Source organism: Culex pipiens, chromosome 2 (genome assembly GCF_016801865.2).
Source record: "Culex pipiens pallens isolate TS chromosome 2, TS_CPP_V2, whole genome shotgun sequence".
In the NCBI taxonomy this organism is placed as follows: domain Eukaryota; kingdom Metazoa; phylum Arthropoda; class Insecta; order Diptera; family Culicidae; genus Culex; species Culex pipiens.
This window is the reverse complement of record NC_068938.1, coordinates 20,662,068-20,668,514: the sequence shown is the minus strand read 5'-3', so window position 1 is coordinate 20,668,514 and position 6,447 is coordinate 20,662,068.

Sequence of the window (6,447 nt, the reverse complement as noted above, 5' to 3'; positions counted from 1 at the left end):
TAAATTAATTTGTCGCTTTTGTCTTGCAAGGAACTCAGTGGCTGCACTACTGAATCCCTTGAAGCGTTACAAGCCACAAACGGTATGATTTATTGGATCGCCACCCTCAAACCAGACGACCATCCACCGAGTAACTACATTGTGATTTATTAGAAACTACTTCTTGGCGCGAGCTGGTCGTTGACTCCAAAGTCGCATCGCCGACTGTCACCACACCAAGAGTCAACTTAATCCACACAAAAAAACAACGTCAAGTTCTAAAGTCCGAAATGCATTTCCATTCATCATTCCAAGTGTCCTGCCTGCAGCCGGATCATAAATCATCGAATTATGAAGTTCTTGGATTGATTCGCTCATTGTTGTGTCCACAGCTGGAGAGTGGTACCTGGCCGGCCACACACGCCGACTACCAAACTGACTCATCCGTCCGTCCGTCCGGGGCGGGGGTTCTCCGTGGTGGCGTTAATACCGGTCGATTGATCGCGTGCAATCGAGGGGAGTCAATTATTGTTTGTTTTCTTCAGCTTGGGCAGCATATTGCTGCAGCGGTGATTGATTTCCGATTTTTGCAGCGTGATCGGGGTCGGGAATTTTGCACCGGGAATGATGAGGTAGGGTTGTTCTTTTTTAAAGATGGTGTGTTGAAAAATTTAATTCTTATTAGCAGCAATATGTTACAGATCTAAAAATAATATTCATCGAAATATTTCTTTGTTACTAAAAAATGGTCTGAATATTTGAAAAAAAAAAAAAAATCTTTTGTTACATTGATCCTTGGTTTATCTCTGAATTCCAATAGTTTTTGTGCTCAACCTGCTTTTTTGCTCGAATTTTTTTTTCTACAGGTTTGTTTTGAATTATTTTTGACCAGGAAGGTGCTGTGTCCTATCCCTCGCCTAGACCAGACCACGGGTATGAATCTTCAAGCAATTTCAATATGGCGACTTGTATCAGAAGAAAGTGAGGCATTTTCGCTAGTTCTCACTGTCCTGTGTTCTGCGTGCACGTCCGCAAATATCGACCACACACATACTAAGACAAAGCGCCACCAAGAGGCAAAAGATAGTTACGAATATTTTTCGCACTTTTGTTAAAAAATATGCGGTTTTGCAAAAACAAATAACAAAACCAACTTTTAAGTGCAGTTCGACTATCAACTTGTAATTCGTTGCTGATTTGTTAGGAATTTTTTAAAAATAAAAAGTTTTTTGCAGAACCCCTTTTGGGTGGACATTTCTGTTGTCACCTGTTGGTTCCTTGGATTAGTCATGGATAATTTCACAGTGTAATAAACAGGGCAGTTACCACCACGCGGCGCCACCGTTTTGATTGAGAAAATGATACAGGTTTTTCAGACGAGTTTCAATCCCGTGATCAGAAGAAAATCCATGATAAAGCTGTCAGACCAAATCTGTCAGACCAAGACTGTCAGACCAAAGAGCAAAAAGTAAACAATCTTGGTCTTCGACGTAGGTGCACACAAATCAAGAAAAGAAAATTTGAAAAATAAATTTTATTTTTCCAATTCAATGACTGTTTTTGGACTGCAAAATTTATTGTACGCCAGAAATAATTGAACAGTGCGGCGTCCTGTACACCGACATTTAACTAAGCAGATAAAAGCCTTATTCTACCACTTTAATTTTTGATCGCGTTTTCGGTTTACACCTGATCAATCTTGAAATTATTTATGCGGATTTGTGATTCCTCTCGTTTCATCATTCCCTTGTTTTTGACAAAGCATTTTGTCATCTTAAATCTAAACCTCAAAATGACGAAATTCATGGCTTTCAATCCCTTCTGTTTCAGCTGGACATCGAGTTGCGGCTGCGGACAAAAGTAAAGGCCAACAGAGCCAACCAAGACCCCTACACAATCCCCCTTCCCTTCCCACGCCATGTCTTTAACATCAATCCTTTCCCTACTAACCCCGAGTAGGCCGCGGGTAATCGGCTCCCCTCCCACTAACAATTACACAAGATCCTCTGTAATTACTCTTAGCTTTAAGTAAAATGTATTTAAAAAAGCCGACTCGGTCCTAACCAGGTCCCAGTACCGAAAAAGACCTTATAGAAATAATTTTATGAAAAAAAAACCCGGCCGTTTGACGTAAATGGCAATTAAATGGCTGTTTGACGTAAATGGCCACAATTTGGAAGGATAGACCAGAACATTTTTCGACGAGGGGACAGTTACGGAACCATGCTAGTTTAGAAAAAATGGTTTTGAAAATAAATATTTTATTTATAAATCAATAATTTAGATTTTACAGATTTTGGTATTTAGATTATTCAAAAATGTTCTTGTCATACTGGTCATGTCTGTAACATAACCACCGGCAACACCAAATCCATTTTCGTTAGCTTTGCTTCTTTGTTTCTGGTTTTTGTACGCTTTTTTCACCAAATGGGCCCAATAATTACCCTTTTTTCAATTTGGGATATTTTGTTTATTTCTTTATGGGTAAAAATATTGTGAGCAAAGCAATTGAATCACAATTACAGCAGCGCAATCGATGACATTTTTCTTTGAAATTTCCAACAATGAGTATGGTTTGAAAAATCCTATTTTAATCAAAAATGATTTTTTTTCAGGATTTCTATCGATTAAAATTGTTTTAGCAGTTTTACAACTTTGCTGGATAACATGTTTGATATAAAGGTGAAAATTTAAATTAATTAATCAATTTCACGAAGCTACTTAAAAAGGTTTGCGAAACTCATATATTTTTGGTAAATTTAAGAACTTTTAGTTTTAAACCAAAGCTAAAATTCGCATAAATTGCATTTTCTCGATTTTCAGAATTTATCATTCCTTGAAAAGGATGCAGTTGCAAAGGATTCAGAAAAAAACTTCAATAATTGTACTGTTCTTGCCGATAAAACTAATTTTACTTAAGCTTAAATTTGGTTGACTTGAACCAAATATTCAAAAATTAAATTTCAAGCTGACAATTTGAAATATTGTGGACAACATTATTTACGATGCCTCGAATATGAATATCACAATTATCTTATTGTTGGATGTAAAATATCTACGCCAAGGATTTTGATTGTACATAATATGTAGAAATTTTAATGTTTTTTTTTGCAAATCCGACGAAACGGCCTATTTTTCTACCAAAAATAACAGAATTAAAAAGTAAAACTTTTTGCAATTCCGTCGTGAAAATATTTACTTTTTCTGTCATTTTCGAACGACGAAAAAGTTTTCTTTTCTTTACCAAAAATAAGAGAATGGAATAGTAACACTTTTCAAAATTATTGCTAGAAAAATCAACTTTTCAGTACTGAAAAGGATGCTGAAAAGTTGAACTTCTCAGCACTTGTTTTGAAATTGTAGTTTATGCAACAAGTTGCAAAAAACGGATTTTTTCAGCTCGAGTCGTACATCCAACGAGGTTCACCGAGTTGGATAAGTACGACGAGTGATGATAAAATCAAGTTTTGCAGCGAGTTCCATACGATGTTTTTAATTCCGATAAACACCTTATGGACAGAATTATAGGACAAATGTCAATGCATTGAGTCAATGAATTGTTTAAATCAAATTTTTTTTGAAAAGTACAACTTTTACAAACGAGTGTGGAAAGTTGTGAAAAGTTCAACTTTTCAGCATTTCAGTGCTGAAAAGTAGAACTTTTCAGCATTTGGTTTGAAAAGGGTTACTATTCGATTCTGTTATTTTTGGTACAGAAAAGTAGGCTGTTTCGTCGTTTGAGAACGACAGGAAAAGTAAGAAGTTTCACGACGGAATTGCAAATAGTAATGCCTTAAAAAATTGATTTAAAGGGCTCTTTGACAAAATACATGAACATTTGACTTATAATTCCATTCGAAGGGTGTTTTTCGGAATTTGAAACAAAAATGTATGGAACTCTTTGCAAAACTTGATTTTTTCAGCACTCGTCGTATTTATCCAATTCGGTGAACCTCGTTATACGTCGTGTACGACACGTGATGAAAAATCTTCTTTTTGCAACTTCTATTTAAAAATCGTAATAAATGAAAAAAAAAAATGTGACTTAAAAATACTCAAAAAAGAAAAGACGAAATCTTTAGGGAATAAAAGATTACCACTGTAATTTCTTTAGAAGTCCTAAAAAATAAAAATAAATGTTTTTTTTTTATAAATCAACTCTTTCAATTACTCATCACAACATTGCTGAAGACACAAAATCGATTCGGAAATTCTTTCGGAGAAAAAAAACCGTCGGCTATTGTATTGGCTGTCTCTAAAATTATTGAGTTCGGGTGTATTTTTTTAAAGATTACTGGACATAGCTTCCTCAAAAAAAAAGAAAACAAAATTTGTTTTATTTTTTTTCTTTATAATAGATCCACCCCACTCGCCAAAGTCTGACTTATCGCGCAAAACATGACTAAATAAGCCATCCGTTACTGCGTTCTGCGACCACACATTCACTGCTCGTAACTTGTCCGGCAGGGGTCCTTCCTTCGAGCACTCCACCTACCTTCACCATCATCATCCTCCCATCCACGATCAGTCGTACGTGCCATATGGATGCCACTTTTCACTTATAAAGCTGAAGCTGGCTCGCGCGCGATACCGAACTCAAATTTATAGCCATAATCTGCCGCGCCGCCGCACAACTCCACGACCGTATAGACTATTTGTCTCTATTAGTGTCACACAAGAAGACTCTGCGGTGGTGCAAATAGAGTTGTGTGCCGCAAAACGCCCGCACTCTCGAAAAGGAAACCTAACCTCGAAACCAAGCCAAGAATAAGGCGCAAATGACCGCGCGGTTTGCAGATCATGTCAAGATTGTAATCGAGTCCAAGATGTGCGGTAATCCATGCTCGAAGCAGTCAATGATTTGTCCTCGTAGACGACGCGGTTCGCGGTTTTTGTTTCATTGGATCAGATCAAACCGGCAGCCAACGGCAGCTATCTTTATGGTCTGACAGAAGAAATGGTATAGAGTTGGGAGTAGCATTGCAAAAGGGCTCGACGTTGAACGTAAAGAGTCCTATTAGCTAAATTAATACAGTTCTTCAAAAGCCCTTCTAAATTGTTAGTTCCAACCCATTGCGAAAGGGAAATCGCGTTTTATTGCCATCGATCCTTCCACGGAGAGATGAAGTTATGAACGAGATTTTCTTTCGAATATCTCGGGCCGTTTATGGCGGCGCATCGGCGGCGGCGGCAGTCTATCTCGGATTTATATAGACATCAAAAAAAGTATGTGTGCGCGCGCGCACAAACTCCTCAATGCCTTGCAATGTCTGCTGGACGACACGTTGTCCCCCCGGATCCCAGGCAGCGAAAGAGGCCAGGCTATTGGTCAGTTTATAGCCGTTTTATTGCGCCAACTCCGATTTGGACCGATTCCGCCACCCTGGGTGGTCCAGGTCTCTGGGTCACGTGGAAAGTAAGAGTTTGCCAATAGCTTAAAATAAAGATGTGAATTTGGTAGTACTTTCTTTGATTTAGTATTTTATGAGAAAACTTTTATCAATCGTTTTCTTTTGATCAATTTATAGTAATTTTAAGGTTTCCACTCAAACAATATGGCCCTCGAGACTCGAAATGAAGACACTTAGATTGTAAGATCAAATTCCGAACACTTAAACATATTTTTGAAGTTAATTCATGTTTTCAGCCCTTTTGAATTGTTTTGTCTGGTTTTGAAATTTCTTAAAATTCTATCATTTGAAAGATTGAAAATTGTCAAAGCAATTTCATTTATTTGACAACTTTGGCGAGTCCAAAAATTAAAGCTAATTGGAAATATGTTTTTTTTTTACAATATTCTAATTCGGCAACAATTTTTATGATTTTCAGAGTATAATGAAGAGAATTGTTGAGAACTTTCTCTGCTATTGAAACAAATATTCTATTTTTTATTTACTTTTGGCTTTTAAATTTTCCAAAATTTTTAGAGTGTGTTATCAATATTTAAAAAAAAAAACGAATTTGTCGAAAATCATATCTTAGTAAAACATTTTATCCAAAGTTTTATTATTTTGTGGCTTAAAATTTACATTTTTTTAACCTGCAAAAAATATAAAAAAATAAAAAATACGGATTTTTGAAGTTTAACTTTTTGTAAAAAATATTAATTCAATTAATGGATTATTTTTTAGAGCTTAGGATTTTTATTTGAAATTGTCCTCATCATCTGCTGAAGACACGAGACTAACATTAAAAAAAAGGAATTTGTTGAATTTTTAGCCCTTTTGAAATGATTGTCTGTATTACAATTCTTTTAATATATTTTTTTCGAAGAGATCAGAAAATTTCACAAATATTTCATTTTTTAACATTGGAAGTCACTCATAGGCACTATTTATTAATTAATTATGTATAATTTAATTTTATCTAAAAAATACATTTTTTTCAAAGAAATATTACCCGTTGGCAAATTTATTTGTCCGTTATTCTTTGTGACTGAAAGGTTGTGAGTTTTCCCCCATAAAACAA